General features: G+C 47.1%; 1 long non-coding RNA gene across 4 annotated transcripts in view; it reads left to right on the forward strand.

Moving 5' to 3' along the window:
* The window catches only part of LOC150064981 (uncharacterized), a 54,072-nt gene that overhangs the window by 10,614 nt on the left and 16,638 nt on the right, over nucleotides 1–26,820 (forward strand). For all 4 annotated transcript variants that reach the window (XR_016534876.1, XR_016534877.1, XR_016534878.1 and 1 more), the window contains one exon: nucleotides 18,924–19,008. This is a non-coding gene — a long non-coding RNA (uncharacterized LOC150064981). The remainder of the gene's footprint in view (nucleotides 1–18,923; nucleotides 19,009–26,820) is intronic.

A 26,820-nucleotide genomic window follows, 5' to 3' on the forward strand; every position in this document is an offset into this window, starting at 1 on the left:
CCCTGAGTCAAGGCATATAGGGGCCTCTCATTGCTGGAAAGCAGAAGATAGGTCCTCTCTAGGGCTTCCAGAAGGATCACAGCCAAATGTTACCAGTGTTTAGCTCAGTGAAACGCATTATGGATTTCTCAAGTGCAGCAGTAAAAGACTGGATTTATTGAGGCTGCTGAATGTGTGCAGTTGCCTTCCCATCAGCAGAGACCTGACTCAGGGAAAGAAAGGCACATGGCATCTGTGAGAGAGAGGTAGTGGACTACTGTGTTTCTTCTTCCCGCCTTTGCTGGTACTTGCCTGGTGCTCTGTGGGTAGATGCCCATGCTGGCAGCATTGGAAAGTTGCTAGTGTCTGTTCACCATGTTGGCCCTTGTCAGCTGTCCTCACCTCAGTGCCAGTTCCTGAGCTGCCCTCATTTGGATGGTGAAGAGTCTATCAGGACAGCTGAAGACGTGGGTCTACCACAAAGCCTTTGACCCTTCTGTGCCTCACAGACAGCTGGTTCACCAGTGGCCAGAATGGCTCCATACCAAGTACCTTTCTGTTCTCTACCCATAATATTGTTTGTTTAGAAATTGATTAGAAAAGGTTAGGGCTCTAAACTCATTGTCTGAAGTCCTGCAGGAATGCTTGCTGGCTGTGTGACATCTGTTCTGTGTGCACAGTGAGGAGTAGTAACAGCATCTGCTCACACTAAGTGTTCAGATCAGATCTGCCATGTAGTGATGTAGGCTTTACCTACCCTGTACCTGCTGGCCCATCGAAGGCACCATAAATTTAAGAAGCACGGGACTCAGGCCTGTGCTGGGCACCTCGGGAGTGATGGGAGGCTGATCCAGTGCGCATGGTCTTCATGGCCTACTTCCATTCCAGAGGAAGTAAGGAGTAGCTGGAGTATGAGTGGCAATGTGAAGCATGTGGGCAAGTGTGGGCCTAATGCTCTTGCTGGTCCTAGGCTGCTCTGGGGTTGGGAGAAATTTTGCTATGGCATTAAATCTGTCTGTGCCTTAAATCCATCTGTATAGGACTTGGCATCCTGTCAGGTAGCTGGAGGATGAAGAGCAATGGATGTTCAGGGCTGGGTCTGCACTATGGGCACAGACTGCTATAGGACCATCGTGCCCCGGTTTTCCTGTGATTTGTAATTGAGTCTGTGAGTCCAGGAAGGAGTGAGACTGAAGAAGGCTTCAGTATTTCAGCAGCTCACACCAGCAAGGTCTGAGCTGAGAGCATTCCTATACCTAAACTCAATGTCAAGGGACTTGGCATTGTCATGGTCAGTCTAATATAATAATTGTTTTGTCTGTGGTAAGGGGTCCGTAGCTGTTCTTGTGTTTTCAGAAGCTGCTGGTGAAGCTATAGAGAGGGGAGAAATTAGACCAGACCATGGGCTTGCACCTAAGGTGGGTGGGGGGCTGCCCTCACCTCACCCCTTTGGCAGCCCCCCTCTGCCAGGCATCTTCACCTCCTCATTTGGAGTTTTAGATCTCTCTGAACGGGGCAGGAGCTTTGTTCCACACTGCCCATTTTGATCATGGTGTTTTGACAGCAGGAGGGGAATAGAGCTGAATTATTCAACTTGTTCAAGTTGTAACATCCTTGTTGAAGCCCCAGCAGAGGTGAGCTACTGTCTGTCCTGTACTGTTTGTTACAGGATGATGTATGCTGAGAAAGTAATCACTTTGGGGAATACTCATTCCTTTTAGTAATGGTAATCGGTGTGAATAAACTGAGCTTAGGACTAAAGAATCTTGTCATGATGGAGGATTCTTGTCCCAGTAGCAGACTGTTATTGATTGACAGCAGGTAGGTAGATGGAGTGGCCCACCCCTAAGTGCTGGTGTGTGTCACAGCACAAGGCTGTTCTCCTTAGCCATCTTTCCTGTCCACTCTTCTGTCCTTTAGGAGGCCACATGTTACGTTCTCCAGCATTATATGCAGAATGACCACTTCCTGTCTTAACTCCTGTGCTCCAGGTCTCAGGGAGGTGGAGCACTCATCCTTCTGGATGAGCCATTGAGTGTGGGCCCAGGCCCATGGAGTTTGTTTTTTGTGCTCAGGATTTAAGACTTCCACCTTCCTGGTTATTTTTCCTGCTGCTCTGGTAAAGGAGGCCAGGACTGAGACTGTCTACTACCTCCCCATGGCAGAACTGGCTTCAGTTCTTTATCTCTTGGCAATACCCCTGGGTTTTCTTTTTGCCTTGAGAGGTCACAGGGTGCCGCCTAGGTCGCGGTTCCAATTTGAACTCCACCTGCAGAACTGAGGCTAGTGGAGGCTGTCCTAGCAGGCTGTTGCTGGTCCTTCCTCCTCTTCTCTGTGAGCGTTAACTAGGTGTCCCTTCTGCTCCTGGGGCCACAGTTAATCTGGTGAGAAGCCTCTGAGCCATGTTTCTTGTTAGGAAGAGCACAGGCTGTGTGTGCCCATCTGGACCAGCCCTGTTGAATAGATGGTATGCTGATGTGCCCAGTGTCTGCCCATAGCACTGGGTGTCAGGTATTAGGATCTGTCGATTTGGCCAAAGTAGCATAGGCTTCCACAGCCAGCTGGAACTTCCACTTTCTTCTTGTGTTCTTTGCTACTATTTCTATGTCCAAGGACCCTGTTGTAAGCATGGCTGGTCCTTAGGAGGCCATGTGCAACATCATGTCTTAACGTTCTCCCCTCTGCCCTGGTGTAGGCCCTTAGTAGGATTGACTGTATCTCCTCCAGGACTGAGCAGTAGGGAGGAGCTGGAGTTTCTCTACTGTATTGTCTTCATTGAGGAAAATATCTGCTAGGTTGTAGTAACACCCGCCTGTCATCCCAGCTACCCAGGAGACTGAAGTCAAGTCATCTATACAAGTGTGCTTAGAAGCTGATCAGGACAGAAAGTCTGGGAGATTCTATCTCCAATGAACTTGCAAAACTTTTGGTATTGGCACCAAAAACAAAGGTATCCTCTCCAGATGATGGGGTTCCCTCAGATGATATGACACCGCCTCCCTCAGTTGCTGCCCTGCTTCTGTGGCAGAGGAGCAGAGGAACACAGTGTTGTTCCTGGATCCTGCTGTGATGAACTGGCAGAGTCACATCCTGTCCTAAGGAAGGGCCTTAAGGCCTAAATGGGCTTTCTGGGAGGAGAAGGGAGTGAGCCTTGTGGTGGCCCTGGTCTCTTCAAGCTCTTTGGAGAGTGGCTTGTGTTTAGGGAAGATTCCCCTGTGGCATACCTGTTGTACTGTAGCTTTGCAGCTCACTATGGGGAGCCTAGTATCTTGGAGGCCTCAGTGCTGTGTGCCTGGCTCTTTGTTCAGCCTTACTATGTCCTAATTGTCTGGTGAGCCTTGAATCAGTAAACTTGGGCTCCACTCCCATGTTATATTCTTCACACACAGAAAACAAACCTACTCTATTGAGTCTGAACAGAATCATCTTGAGCTTGAGGACAGGCAGGGCATGTGCATTACATGTGTGAGGCTCTGGGTTCAGATCACATAGGTTTCTTGTCACAGCACCAGGCAGGGAAATAAAAAGGTTTCCATTCTAAGGTGGCATTTCTGTAGTCCCACCTACTTGGGAGGTTGAGGCAGGAGGATGCTTGAGCGCAGGCTTCCCATGCTGGCCTAGGAATGAAGCCCCATGGAGTTTGGAGCAAAAGCATATGTTTTCCCTTCTGTTGCTTTTCTTGGGGGTAGGAGGTTGGCAGTTTGGGGGCACCTGTTGGAACCATCTGTTCAAGATCGGTGTCCTGGGTAAGCCTGTGCTCAGTGAGATTGAATGGGTGGAAGGGGTTGTAGGAGCTTGGAGGAGTTGATCCTTCTGCTGTGGGTTGTGTCCTTGCAGGAGAAGTGGCACAATAGAATGTTGGCAAGTCATGCCCAAGCATGTGTGATTGCTAGTTCAGGGGCTCATTCCTAAAGTTGCCTCAAAGCAGTTGCACGAGTGACCTGGGAGCCTGGTATATGGTGTATGTGTATGTGTGTGTATCAGTAGTAGAGCTTGAACTGAAGGCCTGGGAAATCTCTCTTACACTTTTTTACTCAAGGCTGGCACTGTACCACTTGAGCCACATTACTCATTTTAGCAGTTTTGGTGGTAAATTGGAGATAAGAGTCTCACAGACTTTCTTGCCTGGGCTGGCTTTGAACCATAATTGTGATATCTCAGCCTCTTAAGTAGGTGAGATTTACATGTTTGAGTCACTGGAACCTGGCTCATTTTTTCTGCATAGTTTTTAAATATTATCTTTAATTGTCAAAATGACTGCCATTCATTTTGAGTACAATGTCACTTATTTGGTGTTTTAAGGTCTTGCCCTCATTTTTGGTAGTCTGATCCAGCATTGTGGGGCCTGGGGTACTGCCACCACTAGGTGGCACTGCTCCCTTTATGATCTGGCTTTTTTGTTGTTGGTTGGGGCCTGAACTCAGGGCTTGGCCATTCTCCCTGAGCTCTTTTGCTCAAGAGCTACCACTTGAACTTAAGTGCCACTTCTGGGTTTCAGTTATTAATTGGATTTTCTTGCCAAGGCTGGCATTGAACTATGGCTAAGATCCTCAGATGTTAGTCTTTTGAATAGCTAGGTAGGATTACAGGCCTGAGCCACCAGCACCTGACAGACCTGGCTTCCTTAGGAATCCTTATGGTCACCTTTCAAGCCTTTCTCAGCCCCACAGCTTTCCTACAAGGGACTTGGAGCTAACTCCAGAGGTTTGGATGACGAGATTGTGAGGATCCTTGAAGTAAGTGTGGCTCTTCTCTGTGCACAAAGCTCTGTCTTTCCTGAGATTCCCAGATGCTGTGTGTCCTGAGCTCTAGATCGGGAATGGCATTCTGACCTAACACCATTTCCCGAAGTGTGACACTGGTCATCGTCACAATTTGGGTTTCTGATGTCTGAGAAAGCAAGAGGGATCAGGATGCTGTGTCTCGTGAGTGATAAGTATGGAAAGTATGCACATAGACAGTATTAACCACACAGGGTTTGTGGGGATCTGGAGGAAGAGTGGAGACAGGAAGAATGAGGCAGTGCAGTTCATCCAGGAATGCAGGCGTGGTTCTGGAGAAAATTAGCTACGTTAGTAGAATAAGGCAAAGGCCTGCACATATCTCACAGCTTTAACAAAATGCCACTCTTTCATGATTGAAAACTCAGCACATGGGAAAGGAGGGAAATTCCACAATTGGACAACAGTGCATTAATTGATTAACCACTTGTTTCTAGTCCTTATGCCTGAACTCAGTGCCTGGGCACTGTCCCTTATACTTTTTTCTCAAAGCTGGTAACACTTGAACTCTACTTCTGGCCTTTTTTGCAGTTAATTGGAAATAAGAGCCTCACAGATTTTGGTAAGGGGCTGGTTTCAACCTGCAGTCTTTAGATTTCAGACTCCTACTTATCCAGGACTACAAGTGTGAACCATAGGTATTTATAAAACATACATTTACTATAGTACTGAATTTAAGATTGACTGCTGTCCTGATACTGAGGATGAGACAAAGCTGTACTGATCCTAACCTGTGCAGTCAGGTAAGGGAAAGAAGGTTATGTCAGACCAGAGGAAGAGGTAAAACTATCTCTATTTAGAGACTACATAATTATGTTGGAACTTCTCACGTATCAATAAAATCTATGTTAGCGCTAATGAACAGGGTTAATGAAGTAACAGGGACCAGTGACAATGGGCAAAAATAGATTGTGTTTACATATAGTAGCATATAGAGTGCCGGGGCCTACCGGCAGCAAATTGGGGTTCCTGAAATAGGCGGCAGGGACTGGAAAAATTAGAAGAGAGACAAACACATCGGGTCCGGGAGGTCTGCAGCCCAGGCAAAAACTGCAGCACCCCGTTTATTCTCAACTCAAAGTTTATATCCCTTCTTGAGACCAGGGCACTGCCAGGTGTTACATCCAGATGGTTAATCAGGGAACTGTTGGGGGTTACATTCATATGGTAAATCTCAGATCAATTGAACAGGAGAAGGCCAAAAAACAATAAGACAATCAAGCAATTATCTGATGCAAATCAAAGTACAGTTTGATTCCACTCTTGCACCCGACAATAGAGAAGTACTCAAAGAACATGTAGCTTGCAATTGGATAAAAACCATGAAATACCCTTCTCTCCTTGGCTGCATCCTCCCCTCTTGCAAGTATTTGTATGTATTTATTTGTTGGCTTTGACTTAGTCTTTTTAAAGAATTCTACTATAGAGTCACCACAGAATCTATTTAATTTCAATTAGTTCATTTGTAACTGCTTGGTTACCAGCCAGTCTGTTTATTTGTACATTTCTAGGCACATTCTAGCTACCAAAATGAGAGAAACTATGCAACTATTTAAGATCTCCGTTCCTTTGGTTAATATAGAGGGAATGTGCAGGCAGGAATTCAGTGTATATACCACAGAATTGAGAAATATAAGGGAAAAGGGTAGGTTGAAGGAGGGTGAAGATATTGAAACAGTGACACATGAAGATGCATTGTACATGGAAACTTTTTGTTACATGGAAAACCCCAATATATAACCTACAATGGTCAGGGAAGAGGGTCTGGGTCGGTTGGACAGGGCGGGTAAGAATGTTGGAAGGAGTGACATTGATCAAAATGGAACATATTCATAAACTGCTTTGGTGAATGGCACCACCTTTGTCAGTGCTCTCCCTTATCTCAGAGCACTGTCTGAGTGCTGTGAACCCGTGGTTTTTGGTTTTCATGGTAGGTTCATCATGTAGGCCTGAGCAGTTACGTGGTTGGCCACTGGTGATAAGCACTGCCCTAGACTCTGTTTTTCCAGGTGAAAAGCCCCAGCCTTTTGATCCAGGCTTTGGCTTTCTGGGGACAAGCCCCCTAATCCATGTGCTACCACTCATCAGCCAGCTCAGCAACACACATCAAACATTATGATTAGGGGTCTCAAGAATATTAGCAGCTGCACACAGACCAGGTCTGCCTCATGGTATCACAAGACACCGCATTCATGCAGTGAATGTCTAGTGTTACCAGGGTGGTAGTTTGTTTAACCATGTCCTAGCAGGGGACATGGCAGTATCACCAAACTAATTTCTGAATTTTCTCTCCTGTGTACAGGATCAGGAATGGGCAGGGTAATTTTGAAAAGGATCAAGTTCAAGAAATGTTGCCATGTGCTTGGGACAATGATAGGAAAATGAATAGAACACAATGGAAAGTTCAGAAGTAATTGAAGAATATAGTGTTCATTGATTTTTTTGCCAGTCCTGGGGCTTGAACTTAGGTTGTGAGCACTGTCTTTGGGCTTTCTCAAGGCTTGAGCAGTACCACTTGAGCCATAGTGCTACTTCTGACATTTTTTAAATGTATGTGGTACTAAGGAATCTAACCCTGGTCTTTGTGCATGCTAGGCAATCACTCTACAACTAGGCTAAACTCCTGGCTCTTACTGATATTTTTCTAATTTTTATTTTTTTTGCCAGTCCTGGGACTTGTATTCAGGGTATGGGACTGTCCTTGAGGTTTCAAAAGGCTAACATGCTACCACTTGAGCCATGGCACTAGTTTTGGCATTTTTCTGTATAAGTGATACCAAGGAATTGAACCCAGGGCATTGGACATACTATCCAAGTACTCTACTACCAGGCTATGCTCCCAGGCCCACTGACTTTTAAAAAGTCAAAAGTGTTGTGATAATTTTCTGAGAGAAAGATGATCACTTCAAATGGTGGTACAAGGCATGACACTGGGATGAACCTAACATGTGGCCTCTACACCGAAAGAGCTTCATTGCCATGTGGGCCTTTAGAGAGAAGCCAGAACTCTGAAAGCTGGTGTCTGTCAAGAAGGACACACAGAGCATGAATTAATTACACTTGGGAAAAAATAAGATGTATTAGAGTTTAGTTTGCTTCCAAATAGACCTAATAAAAGGACAGAAACATAGATCTATAGACCTCTCTGGCTGAAGACATATACCAAATCTGTCTAAGGATTTCTTTCCCCTAGTATTGAGGATTGAACTCAGGACATCAGTACTTGCTGAAGCCAGATTAGAAAAGGCAGAAGATGGGGCTCAGTGGTGGATGGAGCATCTACTTAGTATGTTACATAATCCAGGGATTGACAAAATCCTTTTTTGAGCAATTGTTTTATGAAATGTGATATATTATTGTTAAATAAGGACACAAAAACCCCTGAGCATCAGTAGTCATAGGGAGTCACATGTTAAGATTACAGGGTGCTAGACTGGGATGAGTATCCCACAAAGAGTTGTGGCGCTAGTGGGAGGGAGTAGGATCCTTGAGATGTAGGGCTTGGTGGAAGGATGTTATGTTATTGGGGTGTTCCATGAAGGAGTTACTTGGGCTCTCTTCCCTCTCTGTCTTTGCCACCCAGCTGCTGGGAATTGAGCAGGTTCACTTCTGCTAGGTTGTGGCACAGCCCAAACCAATGCCAAGGTACCAACAGGCATAGACTGATACCACTAATGAGTGATCATCTTACTGTTGGCATAAAACAATATAGAACATGTGTGTTGCTGTTGAGCAAAGAAAATGGTTCAGATAGTCACTCTGGAAGCAGTTGGGCAGTTTTTTATGCCTTAGAATGTAACCTAGCAAGGGCAGTAGCCGATCCGAGTGGTAGAGTGCTTGCCTAGCATGGGCTCAATTCCTAGGTACCACATACACATAAAAAGCTAGAAGTGGTGTTGTGGCTCAAGTGGTAGAGCGCTACCCTTGAGAAATCCCAAGAACAGTGCCCTGGCCTTGTATTCAAGCACCAGGACTAGCAAATAAATAAATAAATAACCTAGCAAATTTGGGCCTAGATATTTACCCACGCTACAGTGTGGCCTCTTGAAGACTTGTAGTATCAGGCAAAAAGTAGAGTCTTCAGGTGTGTGTCAGCAGGTGACGGGTTGTGTGAGCGTGGTCCATCAATACCAGGGAGTAACACAGAGCAGTGAGGAGCTGACATATGAACAACTCATGCTGAGAGGCCAGGCTTTTATTCATACTGTTTGTGATTCTATTTACCTAAAGTGTTGCTAAAAGGTGACACTGACATAGAGTAACAGGAAATCAAAGTTCCTCCAGTCCAAGCTGGGAATCTTCCGGATTGTAAGAACTGCTCTCACTACATGGATGCATATGTAATGATGGTGAAGCTTTAAAACAGGCATGTTTCATTGAGGTGATGTGCACCCACATGAAGAGGTGTCTCTGAGAAAGAACAGAAAGACTTCTGCAGTGACTTAGTTTGTATTAGGGAGAGGGAGGGTACAGACTAAGTCATCCTACTTCAGGCGAGGAGCCCATCCCCTGAGCTTGTCATAGGCCTTGGGGAGCCTGGACCTCTCAGGCTTTTGAAAAGTGCCCAACTCTGGCCTGGATCTGTGTGTGTTCCTTGGCACAGGAACCTTCAAGCTGAGCAAGAACCATTCATCATTTGGAGAGGAAATGTCTCATTATGTGATGAAGAAGAGGAGCAATTAATTCCTTTTCAGTTCTATGATAGCAAATGGCCCTCCCACAGTGAGGGAAGGTCAGGCTAACCTTTCTGTTGTTCTGCTGTTTGTCTGCTTTTGAATTGATAGGAGTTGTTTAAGTGTCTCTGTGGAAGACATTCAGATGCAAAGTTCTATGTATTCCCATTTGCTACCTCTGGTTTTTCCTTCTTGCTAGTCTCTGGATTATTGTGCCTTTTATTGGAATCACAATTCCAAAATGTAGACAGAAGTCATCTTTTAGACTAGACAAGTTGTGTCACCTTGATTTTAATAGTAATTTCCTGTAAATCAGATTTTGTATTATTATTGACATGAAAAAAACTGAAGTTAAGAGAGTCACTGTTGTTTCTCTGGTTTGGACATTTGTATTGTTTTTTTTTTGCAGTCTGGCTGCATTCTTGTAGATATTCCAGCAGGGGTGGCTGATGCTTAGACTTGAAATGTACTTTGTCTTGTTTGTTTCATCCATTTAGTCAGCTTGGTTTCTTTTTGTATTTTTGTAAGTAGGCATTGGGGTACCTTGGATATCATGGGATGCATGTAATGTTGCGGTTGGCTGGGAGGCCTTAAAATTTCTGTCACAGTAGGGCAGAAAGGGGCTGTGGAGTTTCCCCTGAGAAAGCAAGACTGCTTACCAACCTAACACCAGGCCAGCTGGGGGCAAAACAGGGGCATGGTTGTCCTGGCGCAGTGGCCACCGATGATAGTGTGTGAATGGACATGCTTATGTCCAGTGAAACTGTCCTTGGGCTGGGGAAGAGCACTTGCCTGGTATAGGGGAAACTCTGGATTTCATCCCCACTACTAGAAAGAAACCACCTTGATTTTTCACAAACAGATGAATCCATGTGGCTTGAGGGGCAAAACCTGAGTAACAGTACTCTGAGCAGAGAGCTGGGGATGTAATTTCAGCCAGAGAAGAGCCTTGCTCTCCTTTAACTGAGAAGCAAGCCAGTAGTGTGAGCTGCTCAAGTTTGTGAGAAACTCCTACTCTAGCTAGAGTCTTGATGCTAGAAGTCAAGATCTGCTCTAGGGACCTGGAAGTATTGTCCTGTCATGAAGATCTGTAAAGGATGAGGCAGGCTCCAGTGGCTCACATCCATAAATCTAGCTACTTAGGAGACTAAGATTTGAAGATTGTCATGGAAAGCCAGCCTGAACAGAAAAGAAAGCCAGGGAGATTCTTACCTCCAATTAACTACCATAAAAGCTGGGAGTAGAGTTGTGGCTCCATTCTTAGAGAACTAGCTGGCCTTGAGCATCCTAAAGGCTTAGGGAGAGTAATCAGGCCCAGAGTTCAAGCCCTGGGACTTCCCTTCCCCTTGGAGAAATAAAAAGTTGTGAAGGAGGATGATGTCACAGCCTTGTAGGTTGGCTGCAGAGCTGAGAAATGAGGGCATGTGAGCCCAGTTCTGTGGCTCTAGGAAGGAAGAGTAGGAGTCCTTAAGACCGTTTAAATCTGGGAAAGCCCTCTGAGAGTAAAGCATTCTTGTAGAAGGGGTGGGCTCTTGGAGCTGGCTGCATAGTGCTTGTCTTACCCAGGTAAGAGGGTAGGGGGTGCCACAGGTGCATGTGTATCTATGAGGAGGCTGCTCCCTGTATGTCTGAGTGTGTTGATTCTGGATGACATTCCAGAGCTCTCCTGGAGAGCATTTGAGCTTTCCTTTGCCCACCATCTCTTCTCCAGGTCCCTATTGCTCTGTGCTGAGGGCTGGGGTTAGGATGTCCTACCTCACAGCTCTGAAAAGGCTACATGAGGTCCCTCTTTAGCCAGTGGCAGTCAGTACAGTAAGACTTGCTTTTGTTTCTATCAAAAATGAGAGTGACTCTATGCAGCCTTTCCATTTACTAACAACCCTTGCCAAATTAGGTTTATTATCTCCCAGGGTAAAGCTTGAATATGTTTTGTGTTAAAATTACATTTCTCCCCCCTTTAAAATGAAATGCATTTAGTTATAAATGTCCTTGTTAAAATCTGAAAACTAAAATGAGGTTTTTGAAGTCTAATAATCCCATGAGATGGATTTTTTTAGACTTAAAAATCTAATTATAGATATATTTGTGAATACTTTTTAGCACCATTGAAAAAAGAAGTTGAACTAAAGTAATGACAGCCTCTTCTCTTGTTTCCTTGATTTAGGAGTGCAGGAGAAGATGTGAGGGGAGGAAAGCCATTCTCTCCACCTTTCCTTAGGAAGGGTCAAAAAAATACTTTCAGCCAGGAATTTGGCCTAGTTGTAGAGTGCTTTCCTAGCATGCATGAAGACTCAGGTTTAACTCCTTGTTAACACATAAATTGCTGTGTGCACATGCAGCATTCTGTTTTCAGTGCATGTCTTTCCAGACATGTGTAATGCTTCTGTGCTTTTGTGTAGAGAGTGGTGCTGTAGTGACCTTGAGTGTGACTATCTCCCTTCAGGATCCCACTGTCACCTCTTTTGGGTACTGCCATGGATGTGCCACTAAGGGATCATGTGTTAATTCTTGTTCACAGAATAGAAGAAGTTATACTATCCTGACCATCACTGACTACAATGCCCTTTGTCCATTTCTTCCTTTTGAGCACTAGTGAGAATCTCAAGAAGAGTGGGTGGGGGCACAGCAGGGCAGATGTGAGTGATTTTGATCTCTGTAGTGCACTGGGGCCATGGTGGGCTAGAGCTGGAGCTGCTCAGTTGGGGTCAGGCACCAATGCCTTTTCCTCTTGTGGTCTTTACACCCTAAGAACCACAAACTGCATGCTCTCTGCACTGCTGGGATTCTAGACGTAGCCTTGGCCATTGCCCCTGGCTTCCCTGAGAGCCTAGTTGGGTCTCTAATATTTGCCCCTGGCTCGCTAGACCTGCTGGGTTGACTCCTTGCTCAGAGGTGCCCCTATACACCTGCCAGACCTTACTGCTCACCCAGGCTGCCACAACTCGGCTGCCCCTAGGCTTTTTGTCCCAGGCTTCTCTGAGATCCTGGCTGGCCCTGGGTCCCTAGCTTCCTTCTACCCCAAAACTGGACTCCTTTCCTCCTTGTCTTCGGCTACCCCAAGATCCCATGTGGCCTTCCCAGAGGATCTCGTTGTCTCCACTATCTCTTTTTCCCCTCCCACAAGGCTCAGCTTGTGTTTTGTTGGCTTCTCACCTCTCAGAGTTTCCTTGGCTCTTAGGGTTCCCCCTGGGTTTGTCAGAGGAGGAGCCTACTTCAGATAGGCTCACCAGGGGACCACCTGGCCTGGTTGCTGCTGGTATTAGGCTTCCTGCCCAATGTGTAGGTGTCTCTTTTGAAAAGCATTTTGTTAAGAAACGAGACAGTGGGGAACTGGGAGTGTGGCCTAGTAGTTCAGTGCTTGCCTAGCATGCACAAAGCCCTAGGTTGGATTCCTTGGTACCACATACACAGAGAAAGTGGTGCTGTGGCTGATGTGGCAGAGTGATAGCCTTGAGATCACTGGTTTCTTGGCAGTGGGGGAGGGGGAAAAGAGGTGCACTGAGGACTTGAGATGGAGGGCATGCTAAGAGGGTATTACTATGGAACTCTTGAACTCTAGTCTCTTGAGCATTGTGATTTATCGGCCTTTGCCACCACTCCTGGATTCTCAAGTCCTTTTGTTCCCTGGCTGGCTTTGACCTATGATCTTTAAATCTCAGCCTCCTGAGTAGCTAGAATTGCAGGTGTGAGCCACCATCCCGGATTGTAGTAGTTAATTTTCTGAAAAGTTCTTGCTTTGGCCAGATGTCTTGGGTTTTTTCAGTTACATTTTAGTTGCATCCTTTTCCTGCTATATTTTAATGAAGACATCGTGTTGGAAGTTGCTTAATGTTAGTTACATCCTGTTAAATAAGGAACTCCTGTTGCAGACTGTAAATCTGAGGTCAGCCAACTTGAGCAGATATGCAGGGCTTGCCTAGTGAGGGGTAGAAAGGGAGCAGCCTGCCTCTTGTAGTATGTGCTTGCTTGCCAGAGTTTTGGTTGATGGTGTCCATTGAAGTCCTTCTTCCTATGCCATAGGACAACATCTTGAGCTGTTTCTAACATAGGGTTTTTTGGCACACATTGATTTTGTATGACTGTCCATAAGATATGTTAGGTCCAACTAGACATCTAGGCATAAACAACAAAGCAAGGTTTGTTACCAGCAAAGGGACCATTAAGACCCTTTTCCAAAAGGAGAAGAATCCTTGGTCCGTGCCTGAGGTGACCTTTATAACCTAGAAAGGTTATGGCTTGGGGATTCTAGTTTGGACTGTGTGAGCCAGGGACGTAATCATGACAGGCAGGATTTGTGGCAGCTGCCCAAATGTTGGTAAGGAGTCCTCAGGTGCCCAGACTGAAGGTCACTTTCAGGAGTCTTGTTACCTTATATGGTTGTAACTGCCCAATGCTCTCTTTACTGCCTGCACCAAATGGGCCTAATGATGAACTGTCTGGGAAAGGTGCCTGCAAGGTCCTGAGAATGGAGCATTAGCTAGGGGCAATGGGTCTATTTGACTAACAAGATTTGTATCTGATACGTCTTATTTCTGTTTTATTTTTCCTCTATGAATAATTTGAACATATCTTTGGACTTGATCTTGGCTTTTCCTAGTAGTTCCTGACCCAAGTAAGGTTTTGTGGGATCATCACCTTGGGACAGAATGCAGTCCCAGCACTATCAGCAACATAGCAAAACCCTCTTCTCCCAGCTTGTGTGTGGGTGTCCTAGTTCTGTATGTGGTCACAGTGGTAACTCTGAAGTTTTCCAGGCCTCACCAGGCAGGAATGATATATTACCTTCCAGAGGAACTGAGAGAAGTCCAAGGGGAAAGCACAGAGTCTCTGTACCCTGTACTTGGGATAGGAAGGATGGTGGTGTCAGGTTTGAGTGGCTGGAAATTCCATCAAGTGGACAAAAGTACCTAGTAGGTAGCTGTGGTCATTTGCCATTCCTCTTCCTGGCTCATCCACATGGATGTTGATGGCTGTTTAACTTGCTGGACCAGGCAGAAGGCAAGTGCTGTCAAAGCTGTGTGCGGGGTCTGGAAGTGATCTGAAAGCAAATTTTAGCATTCCCAGGTGATCATGTGCTTCCATGGCTGACATGCAGATGGCATACAGGAAGAGAAAGGCCTGTTTGTACACAAGCTAGAATGCCTAAAGTTGTTGTAGACTTTGTGGGGGATAGGCCCTGGGCCTGAACTTCTGGCTCTCAGCAGGTCTTCTCAGCCAAGTCTCTGCTCACTGCACAGTCTGTTTCCCAGCAGCTGGTGTTTCCTATCAGTTGGTGTTTTGTGGTAGTTAGAGGTGGAGATGAAGATGCTGAAATCCCAGCCTTGCTCTTTGGAGCCAAGCTTCTGTTGTTCAGAGAGGAAGTGGATGCACTCAGGTACTCCCCTTACTTCTCTGGGCTGTCACTGTTACCCCACCTGGTTCCCCAGAAGCAGCCTTCCAGAGACTCTTTCCCACTGCCTCCTTGAAGGCCTTCTGGTTCTCAGGCGTAGCCTGCTCACCTGGGTTCCTTTCCCAGAGTCACTGCCCATTGGGCTGGATGTTTTGTAGTATCCTATCCTCAGCCAACACTGACAGCTGTCCTCTCAGCTTGTACCCTGTGTGTGTGTGTGTGTGTGTGTGTGTGTGTGTGTGTGTGTGTGTGTCTGTCTGTCTGTCTGTCTGTCTGGAGCATTAGGAAGCAGGGGACCTAGCCCACCTGCACACAAACTCTATGCCAAGAGTGTGGGAAGGGTGCAGTCAAGCATCTTTCAGGGAATTTCTCATATGCAACAGGAGGACTCATCATATGTGAGATGGGGATGGTTCCCTGCTTGCTCTCTGACTCTATATTTTTCTCTTAAGTGTGTGTCTCACCGTTCCTTCCGCATTCCAGCTTCTTAGTAAACATAGGTCTCTGGCTAGGGATTTTCCTGAAATGTGTTTCTATTTTCCCTTGCTGATAGATGAATAAGGCCTTCAGGAGACATCCTAGCACTGCAGCAGAGCAGGGTCTGAGCACCCCACCCCTGGCTCACCCCTTTTAATCATATTGGCCCTGCAATCCCAACTTCTGACAAGCGGACATGGATCAGCTGCCATACCCTACCCCCATCTTGTGAGAAATGTTGACCAGTGGCAGGGAACAGGGCAGGTGTGGCTTCTTGCTGAGATCATCTGCTGCAGTCCAGGTGCTGGTGTCCAGGACTTTATACTCTGACAGCTGCTGGTGAAAAAGAATTGGGGCCTGGGAACCTGAAGGCACCGGAGACTCTGGTTGAGGTGGCATGGAGCTGACATCAAATGGCCCTTTTTGGCTGCTCAGCTGAGACCCCAATAGACTAGAGGAGGCTCAATCTGGTTACCTGAGTGGCCTTGGCTCTGCAGCTTTCTCTTCATGTTATGGGTCTGTTTGGTGCTGTCAGAGCCATGTTTGGCTGTTGAGATAAAAGCAATAAAAAGCTTGTGATGCCTCTTGCCTTGCATCCAGGTCAGAAAGTGTTGTGTGAACCAGTTGCAGAATCCCCGTTATTTCCAGAGCACTTCTTAAGTAGGATCAGGCTTTACAAATAATCTTGTGTGGAACCTCTGGGTCCCAGTTATTTGTACTTGCTTCAACATCATATGAGTCATGTTAGGGCTGAGTACCAAGGGTCATAGAATAGAAAGCAGAGGTGTATACTCTGTCTTCTTTGCTCTCATGGTTCAATGGGGAGTTTGGGCCTGTATTCACAGGAAATTGTGAGCATCAGGGGTTCATTGGGGGACTCAGAGTGTGGGAGATGTGTGTGTGAGAGTTATAGGCACAGCCAGAAGAGAGTCCCGTGACAGCTCTTGCAGACTGAATGGAACAATGAAAGCCGACATGCTCAATTTGTGACTGCTACTGGAGGTGCCATCCACGGAGAATGCCTCCAACAGCATGCCAGGCTATGTGAGGCCTGAGAAGTGCTGGGGTAGACAGTATTGATATATCACCCTACAGGATCTTGAATGTCATGTGAGACAGACTCTTGTCACCAGACACTGAGAGCTAGGTCATCAGGTGGAAGATATAGAGATTGGCAGGTATAGCCCCAGAATGTGGGCCAAAGGTAGAGAAGTAATATGCTTGTGCACACGCGCGCGCGCATGCGCGCGCACACACACACACACACACACACACACACACACACACACACACAACATGTTTTTATAGACAGGTATTCCAAATTGTGCCAGGCGTCTAAGGGAGTAAAATCTCTTTCTATGGTTGATAGGAATACAAGCATGTTGGAATCATAGACTAAAACCCTTTGGTTTTGTTTCCCTCCCTCCCTCTCTCCCTCCCTTCTTCTTTTCTTTTCTTTCTTTCTTTCTTTCTTTCTTTCTTTCTTTCTTTCTTTCTTTCTTTCTTTCTTTCTTGCTTGCTTGCTTGCTTGCTTGCTTGCTTGCTTGCTTGCTTGCTTGCTTGCTTGCTTTTCCTTTCTTTCTGTTTGTTAGTGGATTTCATCATTCATCACTTCTGAACTAAGAGCAGAGCTTCCTGGCTTACTGTCTGATTTGGAGGCTACTTAGCTCTGTGTAGTTTGAGGCTAAACTCTAGCATGTGTACTAGGCTGTACTGGAGACTCTATCCATTTTTTTGCCAGTCCTGGGCCTTGGAACTCAGGGCCTGGGTACTGTCCTTGGGTTTTCGCAAGGCTAGAGCTCTACCATTTGAGCCACAGCATCCATTTTTTACCTGTGTCACCAGATAGGCTCAGTGATCTGAGAGATATTTGTAATTTGCCTATGTTTCTAGGTTGCTGATGTCTTGAACCAGTACAGAACTTGGTTCTGTACTTTGGTTTGCTGTGTCACACCCTCCTGGCACCCCCCCCCACCCCTGACCCCGGTGGTGGTCAGGAAGAGCCCGGGCCCTTACTGAAGAGCCATGACGTCAGTCACCAGGCATGGCTGCTCCATCTCCCCAATAATGGATACTGGTAGTGCCAGGATGTAGGCCTCGTAGTCAGCTCTCCCTCTGGGTGTGGGACAAAAATCGAGGGAAGGCTGTCTTTGAACAAGACCACACCAGTCTTTATTGGTTGAGGTAAGTAAGGTATTGGGAATTTTTTTTTGCCAGTCCTGGGCTTTAGCTCAGGGCTTGAGCACTGTCCTTGGACTTTCTCAAGCCTAGAGCTCTACCACTTGAGCCTCAGCACCACTTCTGGCTTTCTTTTTAAATGTATGGGGTACTGAGGAATCAAACCCCGTGTCTTTGTGCATGCTAGGCAAGCACTCTACCACTAGGCCAAACTCCTGGCCCCAAGGTCCTGGGAATTTTTACCTGGCCTCAAACTACTATCCTCCTGATCTCCACTTTCTGAAGAGGAAGGATTTCAGGCGTGGTCTACTGCCCCATCTCAGTTGAGAACTAATATGTGAATCAATGCTGGGGCAAATTTCCATCTGTCTAGAAGCAAGTCAGAATATGTACAGCATCTTTAAAATCTTTTAAGGTTCTGTTTTTCTTTTATGGTGGGTTACTCTTTTGTGTGTTTTCCTTGTTGCTGTGGTTTGAACTCAGTGCACTGTGTTGCTAGGCAGGTTCTGAGTCAAGCATTTCTGTCATAGTTCTAACATTGCTCTTTCAGTTTGTTTTGAGTTAGGATCTTGTATTTGTGTGGAGGCTGGCATGGTCTACGTCTTCCATTTTATAACTAGCATGGATCTCCCTTCTCAGCTTTTACTGTGAAAAATGAAGTCTCATTAACATTTTTCTCTGGCTGGCCTTGAACTGTGATGTTCCTCATCGCTGCCTGCCAAGTAGCAGAGATTACAGGACTGAGCTAGTGTACTTAGCTATCTTTAGAGTTTTTAAACAATGATAAAGGAAAGTAAAAGAATGTTATCCTCACCATGAGCCTACAGAGTTGTGAAGAACATGAGTGATCCCAGACACTTCTCCCACCTTTGCCCCTCAGTATACAGGTGAGTTCCTGACACACAGTCATGAGTCTTACCTGTTAACTTTTGGGGCAGTGTGGGGTTAAGGTAGGATCCTTCTGTACCCATGGGCTTCCTCATTGTATAATCTCCCTCTGACCCCCAAATCCAGACGTGTCTTATTATCCCAGCCCCTGCAGAGGATTAGGAGAGGCTATGATTACTGGTAGGGAGGATTACCAGTAACTTAGTGCATCCACCAGGCTTTATTTTGATAGCCTGCTCACAGAGCTGAGTTCTCTGTTTTGCATATCATAAGCAAGGGCAGTCTAATCTACTTTAGACTGGGGATGTGCTTCTAATTAAAACTTCCAAATCACGAACGGTTACTAAAGAGAGATGAGGGACTGAGATGACTAGGACCAAGTGGAGAGATCATAATATGTGCCTTGAGAGTACAAATGTTTTGCACAAGAATGTGACGCATTGTCAAATAATTTATGTCTAATACTTGATTTCAGTACAAGACAACTTGTTAAGAAACTAGCAAGTTAATGCTTGTATGTCTCATATTTATTCTAATGGAATCTGCTTTTTCTAACAGTGACAGGTAGAGCAACCTTTGAGCAGACCATGCTATGGAAAAGTACCACCAGGAGTATCACTGAGCTCCCCAGAAGGCCTGTAAGGTAGGGTGATGGGAGCTATTGGAGATGTATAATTTTGAATTATGTTGCAAATTGGATTTGTGCTGTCTTCTTTAGGGGAGGGATTGGAGTGATGTTTTTAGATAAGAAGATTGCCTCAATGTGGTTTCAGATGATTGATTTTTGTTTCAATTGCATACCATGTCTTACTGTGAGGATGGAAATAAATAGATGTCCTGTAGGCAGGCCAAGTAAAAAGAATATTTTCTGCTTTCCTCAGCCACTTTTCTTCAGTTATGTAGGAGCTAGATAAGATTAACTCACATTGGGAAGGGCCATCTTCTTTACTGAGTGCACTGTTTTCACAGGAAATCTCATTTTGTGCCATCTGACTAGGCTCAGACAGATAAAGAGCCCCCTATAGTTCAATTGTATTTCCATGGATCATTATGTATTAGAACATGGCTGCACAGTGAATCTTGTGTTAGACCAGAAATTTTTAAACTTTTGAGACAAGGGACCACTCTGTCCTTTCTCCAGTACTTTTATAGTATACAATGAAAATGGATCACTGGAAAGATGACACAAAACCAAAGACATACTTAATGCAAGCCTAAGTTTTCATTCTTATTTATTTTTCTTTAATTGTATTTCCTTCTTTTCCTTTGCCTATTTTCTTTTCTTTCCTTTGGTCCTTGCGTTTGCCTTGCCTTTTCCTTGCCTTGGCCTTTGGCACTGCCTTGTCTCTACCTTTGTCTTTGCACTTGCCTTCCTTTTGCCTTGTCTTTTTCTTACATTCCATCTAGAACCCAGGGCCTCATTCATGCTAGCTTGTGGCTTATTAATCTAGATACCGGGCCGGACTTAGTTCTTATGGCTAGACTGAATTACCCTGTCAAATTATAAATGGCACTTTTAATTTCATTGGATTGTGGTTTTTGTCTCAGTGGCTTCTGTATTTCTGGGTCCAAAGAATGTAATTCAAAATAGTTCAGAAAAGATGCTTGCAACTGTGCTGACATGTACAAACCTTTTTGCTTGTCATGATCCATCCCTTACAAAATAATGCATAACATGCATTTAACACAATGTATACGATGTTATCGTGATATGTAAACTACAGATAATTTAAAGCATGTAGGAGAAGGTATGTGGGCTATGTGAACACAATAGGCTGTTTTATAAAAATGACTGGAACATCACTGGATTTTGATATTGTTAAGAATGTTGGTCCCCTGTAGACTTTCATGTAATTTTCTTGTTGTACTTGGATGTAGAGCTGCTCTAGATTATAGATCATAACTGCTGCAATTTACCTAACTGGTCCCAGGTATGTGGTTTTTAGAACGCTATTTAGGGAATAAAAACTACCTGTTTTAGTGGTGGGTTTTATGCTGGACCAGAAGAGACATGGTATGAAAATGAGGGAACATGAAACAAAGAGAACCTAGAGACCATAGTTTCTCTCAATATTCAACTCAGGCCTCACATTGTTAGGCATGAGGTCTATCACATACTTTAAACATGATTCCTGCTTATTTTTGGTTGTTTTCATTTGCCTGTCTGATGTTCCAAACAGGTTATTTTTTTTTTTTGCCTAAGGTTGTCTTTGTCCTACAGTTCTCTGGTAGCAGCCAGAGGAGCAGCCCCTTGTCTGGACATGCCCAGATACCAAGGCCATCTGTGCTCCTCTCTCACTTCTCCTTCCCCAGTACCCAGCTTGGGCATTCTAGGCTGCTCACTGTGCCTTCCTGGGATCCAACACTTTGGTGCTCAGGGTCCTCTACTGGACAGCCAGAGGAGCCCTTCTGCAAAAAGACTCACTAGGGCAATAGAACTAGCACAGCTGGATGGCCAGTGAATGGAAGGTTTCCTGGCCAGTGTGCTGGGGGTCTTCTATGAAAAGCATTTTATTTCCATCTCATTTTTAAAAGAAATTTTCTGACTGACTGTTCTATATAGTTTAACTTTACGTTCAGCTTTGTTGTTGTTATTAATTTTTGCACTGTCTTTCTTTTGAAGACAGGTCTTTCAGTATGAAATGTGTCTTGGCCATGTTGCCAGCCCGTCTGTAGCTCGCACTTTAATTTTCATGATGTTTTAAAATTTGAAATGTAACCCATTTACCAGGATAGGGATGATTTAAACATTCCTCCAGCTTTTCTTCACCTTATCATTTTTCAGATAGGGTTTTCAGTTTTGGGTAGGGTTGGCTTTAGTGCCATTTAGTGTATTCAGAAGATTGTACACAGCCAGTGTTGTGAGTGGCATGATTAACAAGGTAAGGCACTGAGCAGTCCCTTTCTCAGCAGATGGTGGCCACTGATTTACTTTCTGTCTCTGTGGATTGTCTCTCCATGTCACTTGAGTACCATCATACAGCAGTGTGGCTCTTTCTCTTGGCTTGGCATTGGCAAGCATAATCTTGAATTTTTTTAGATAATGTGTTACCAGTAGCCCATAGTCCAGGCTTGGTTTGACTTCATAGGCCTTCTGTTTTCTGGGAATATTGGCATGTGCCACCACTCCTGGGGTTTCTTATTGTACAGTCACATCCAACATTTTATTTGAAATGACATTTGAAAATTGTGAGTAATAAGTAGTCATTAAATGTCTGTCATGTGTGCAGAGTTGTTTATGTTGAAGCTTGCCTTAAAGCTCAGTGTAAAAAATAAGACAGAGTGGGGCCGGGAGTTTTGCCTAGTGGTAGAGTGCTTGCCTAGCATGCACGAAGACACGGGTTCGATTCCTCGGTACCACATAGAAAAAAGCCAGACATGGTGCTGAAGCTCAAGTGGTAGAGCTCTAGCCTTGAGAAAGTCCAAGGACAGTGCTCAGGCCCTGAGCTCAATCCCAGGACTGGCAAAAAAAAAAAACAAAACAACAAAAAAATAAGACACAGCCTGGGTTTTCAAGCAATTGAAGTTTCAATGAGTATTAAATCTCCTGAAATTACCGAAATCAAATCTTCTCACTTTTGGTGATGCAAGTTTTCATAGGCTCTTACTGTGACTTATTTGAATGCTAATGGTGATTTTGTTTGTGAATCTGTTCCCATGTGTATGTTTCAGAGTGTGTGTGTGTGGGGGGGAATATGGGTGTGTGTACCTATGTGCCCCCATCTTGGATTTGACCTCAGAGCCTGGACACTGGCAGTGAGCTTTACTGTCCAAGATAGCACTTGACCACTTCAGACACAGATCCACTTCTGAATTTTTTTCTGTTTTGAGATATTTGTATGTTCTATTTTGCCTAGACAGGCTTTGATTTTCTGATCTCAGCTTGCTGAGTACATAGGATAACAGGCATAAGCTGCAAACAAGATAGTGATTTGTTTTCTGATCGCATGTCTTTCTTGTATTGACATCTATTAGTTGAACAAGAGAGTTTCATTTCACAATTCAACTTACATATACAGGTATGAACAGTTGAGAACCATAACCACCCATCTGCCATGTTTCTAATTCATCTATCTGGGGGGACCATCATGCTGGTCCCTCCATAGTGTGTGTCTATGCAGTGCGGACTCTCCTTCACTCTTGGGTTTAGGCAGAGGAGATCGTGTGCGTGATCCCCTAGCTTGCAAAGCTGAAAAACTAATTCAGAGGTTCTCTTGCAGAAAGTGGAAAAAGGAAGAGAGAGAGAAAGAGGGAAGCAGATGGGAAGGAAAGGGAGTAGACAGACAAAACAAATGCCACCAGAAACTATTCAGAATCTGCCTTACCCACCAGAGAAAGTGGGACCCAGGATTGATGGAGAGAGAGGGATTGCATAAAAATTCTTTGGGAGCACACGTGGCTGTGCAGTGGACAGCCATACAACCTTGTCTGGCTCAGGTATCTTCTGGCACTGCTCCAGATCCTTCTTTCCTGGATGAAAAAGCCACCCTCAGCAACCATCCCCCAGCCCATAATCCCTCAGCCCAATCACAATGCCAGCCCCAATCTGCGCCATGTCCCATTGTACTGAGTCCAGAGGAGATTTAACTTATTCTCCTCAGGAATGCCCTTGACCCTCAATGGTACTTGAGTCGTAATAGCAGGAGGGCTCTAACTGTAGTTTTTCCAACAATGGAAAAACCGTTTATCCATTTGTCCAGCAAAGAGAGAACGAAAAAGGAAGGAAGGAAAGAAGGAAGGAAGGAAGGAAGGAAGGAAGGTAGGAAGGAAGGTAGGAAAGCAGGCAGGCAGGAAGGCAAATGGCAGAAAGGCAGAAAGAGAGGAAGGAAGGAAGGAAGGACAGAACGAGTCTGCTGTCTGCAATGCTCTAATGCCATAGCTGGCAGTAGGCGAGGGCAGAGACATTTGGTCCCTTGGGGGTTTTGCTAGCAAGCCAAGAAGCAGGGGCTAGCGGAGGGACAAGGTGGAATAGTGGCCTTACCTGGGAGCAAGTGTGCCATTGCCCGACAGCCTTGGCCCTCAGTAGTCTCTGTCCTGCACTATTTGGAATATCCTTCATATTTGGGTTAGCCAAATGAGATCACTTCTGTGATCCCCTTGCTGGCAAAGCTAGGAAAGCAATTCTGGGGTGGTGTTGCACGGAGGGGTGTGGAGAAGAGGAGAAAGGAAGACAGGGGCAAGGGGATCGAGCGAGAGACAAACACGATGCCACCAGAAACTCTCTTCAGACCAGTCTTACCCACCAGAGAAAGAGGGAGCCTGGATTGATGGAGAGGGAGGGCTTGGGCCAAAACTCCACTTGGGAGCACACGTGGCTATGGAGCAGACAGCCATCCAACCTTGCGTGGCTTAGTTCTCTTCTCGCCCTGTTCCAGCTCCTTCTTTCCCTGGAAGAACAGTCCCTGCCTCCCTCCCCTTGAGCGCCCTTAGAGCGGAAACACCGCCTGTTTCTTCGTCTCCAGTGTGAGCCCAGGGTGGAGGGGCTAGCAGGCCCTTCCCCGGGGAAAACGGGGACCGCAAGGAAGACATGGCAGCCTGAGCTTTCTGGGTGAAGAAAGGAATGGCCGGCAGCATTTCTGTCCCAGCTCAGCTGGTCGGGACCTTGGTGTCCCGGTCGGCTGGGTCAGCTGTCGGGATGGCCTTTGTCTCCTGGGACAGTGTGTCTGTGTCATGTGTGGCCAGGGATTGTTGGGCCCCTGTGTCTGCTCCCAGGTGAACCCTGTAAGGTCCATGTGGCGCTTTCCACCTCGAGAGCCCCACAACTGCCTTGTCAGGGGACAGGAAGTATTTATGCCAGGCTTCCTTGATTCTTTTCTCTTTCTTGCTTGCAATTTGTTTTCCAAATTAAATTTATTTTATTGTAGGGGAGGCTTCCTGCATTCTCGGAGACAGAGATCTGGCCTGCGCCCCCCTCCTTCTCCTCCTCCTCTTCCTCCTCCTCCTCCTCCTCTCCTCCTCCTCCTCCTCCTCTCCTCCTTCCACTCCACGGCCTCATCTTCCTCCTCCTGTGTCTCCCAGCTATGGGTCTGTGTAGTGAGAGTCCTGCCCAGGTGTAGACTCTCCCCCCATTCTTTATTCCCTTGAGTACTGGCCAGCAGCTCCTTCAGAGCCACCTGCCAGCGTGCTGGCCAGAAAAGAACCCCGAGGCGCGTGGGCGTTGGGCCACCCCCAGGTTGTTTGGGGATGCTGACCGTGCGTGTGCGCGTGGACACGGGGAGCACGATGAGACGTGGGCCGCCCGTGTCCTTTGCCTTGACAGGCTCTTCCCTCCCTCTTTCTCCCTCCTGGATCCCCAAGAGAGAACGCTGTTCTTTGGACCTTGGCGTGCGCCTCGGGCCCCAGGAATGATCTGGCACTTGACCCGGACCTTGGACGGGACAAGGGCCGCCATAGGCCCTTCCCTTTGTGTGTGACTTGGACACTGGCGTCCTCTGAAAGTTCATGCTACCCCGGAAGGATGCCCACTAGGATGGCCAGGCTTTCCCTTTGCCCCAGGGAATTCTGTTCTTCTTTCCGGTTCCCCTTGGGACACAGACTTGGGACGAGAATTACAGCCTATTCCCGCGACAAGAGCAAAGAGGAGGACGAATGCTATGTGTGCAGATAAAAAGTCACCAGCACGATGGCGGGATGGTTCTAGAATGAGGAAGGCTGTCTGCTCCCTCGGTGGCCACATGAGGAGGAGAGGAGTGGGGAGGTCCCGTAAAGAGGAATGGTTGGAGGACTCTGCTCCCAAGAAGACAGTGCTGGGGGCTGTACCACCAGAAAAAGCTTTAGGCCACCAATTGGAATTGGGGTGTGTGTGTGTGTGTGTGTGTGTGTGTGTGTGTTTCTGCGCCTAGGCACACGCATGCCTATGCATATTTCACCACAGAGTTTACGGTGTGCCTTGGTTTTCGTTTGAAATCAATTTTAATAATACTAATACTCCAAAAAAACCCCAGTATATAAATAGTGGAGTCCTAAGTAGGGAAGGCAGAGGATGATTGAGGAACAGGGCTGCTAGGTGAGTGGAAGAAGCTGGAGCCGGGGAAGCTTAGGCTTGGCGTTGTCTGAGGAATCCTCAGGCAGGTCTAGGTGTGGACAGCTGCTTGGCTTCAAGGTGACTGTGGTGCCTGCTGTTGCCACTAGCAGTGGCAGTGGCGGTAGGAGGTCAGCGGATGCTCGCACAGCTGGGGCAGGAGCTGTCCCCTCAGCTGCAAAGGGACAGAGAGTGAGAGGGAGAGCGAGAGCGAGAGGGAGAGCGAGAGCGAGAGAGAGAGAGAGAGAGAAAGAGAGAGAGAGAGAGTCAGTCCTGAGCTTGTGTGGGTGCTGGGACAAAACATTCCTGTCTGCTTCCTTGCGGCCTGGGCCGAGCTCTGCTAACTGTGGCTCCCGGTGATAGACGGAAACTCCGACGTGATGGTGGTGGGTCCTGCCACGATTTTGGAGCTCCCGCCCCCTCCCATTTTGCCCCCAACATTCCTCCCGGTCCTCCCCCACATACATAGAAACCCACAGCCCTCTGCCCTGGCCCAGCCCTGTGTCGCGTGTGTGTGTGGGAGGGCGTGTGGTCGCTGGTGTGTGTGCCCAAGGCTGACTGTCCCTTCCTTGGAGGGAGGTGGCGGCCCTCACCTGCAGCCTGTGCATCAGTGGGCTCCAGATGCTCCAACCGACCAGAGAGGGACCTGAGAGCTGGGAGCTGTGCGGCACAGTCTCCTCTGGCCTGGTGCGGCCGGCCTTGGCCCGCAGGGGTTTTGGGAGTGTGGCGCAGGTCTGCCAAGAGAGGGAGTGGCGTGAGGACGGCGAGAAGAGTGAGGCAGGCAGGGAGGAGCATGGTGAGTGGCCGCTGTGGAGGCCGTGTGTGGTCCCGTGGAAAGGTGTCCTGGTCCGCAGGTGAGTGTGCGGGCCAGCCTGTGCACCTGTAGGGGGCAGCGACGGTGGCGGTGGGGCCCCGATGGCCTGCCAGTGTGGGGTGAGGGCCCTGGGCGCTGGCCCCAGAGGAGGAAGGACGGAGGTACAGGGGCCCGGGACAGAGGGGACTCACAGGCCGTGGCGGGCCAGGGAGAAAGACCACAGGGATGAACGATGTGAGCGGCCGGTGGGAGAGGTCCGGATGGGCCCGTGCGGGCCTCCCTGGAGGCCCTGCGCACGGGGCGTGTGGCACGGGTCCAGGCTCTGCAGCGCGAGGTGGGTGTTGCGGAGGGCCAGCGAGCTCCTGGAGGGAAAATGCGGGCTAAGGGCCCTCGGCAGGATGAGGGTCCCGGCGGCTCTCCCCGCACGCCCGCCCGGGCCAGAGACCCTGAAGGAGCCGTGGTCGCCCAGCTTGGCCAGAGCCCGGCTGGAGGAGGCCCACCTGGTCACACGCAGGGCCTCTTGGCTGCAGCACGGCGCCTCCACGGGGGGGGGGGGGGTGCCCGAGAGCCATGGCTGCTCAGGGTATCGGGTGACTGGTAGTGTGGCCCTTGCCCCTGGG

The sequence above is a fragment of the Megascapheus bottae genome, chromosome 3 (assembly GCF_031878675.1).
Source record: "Megascapheus bottae isolate mThoBot1 chromosome 3, mThoBot2.hap1, whole genome shotgun sequence".
Taxonomy (NCBI): domain Eukaryota; kingdom Metazoa; phylum Chordata; class Mammalia; order Rodentia; family Geomyidae; genus Megascapheus; species Megascapheus bottae.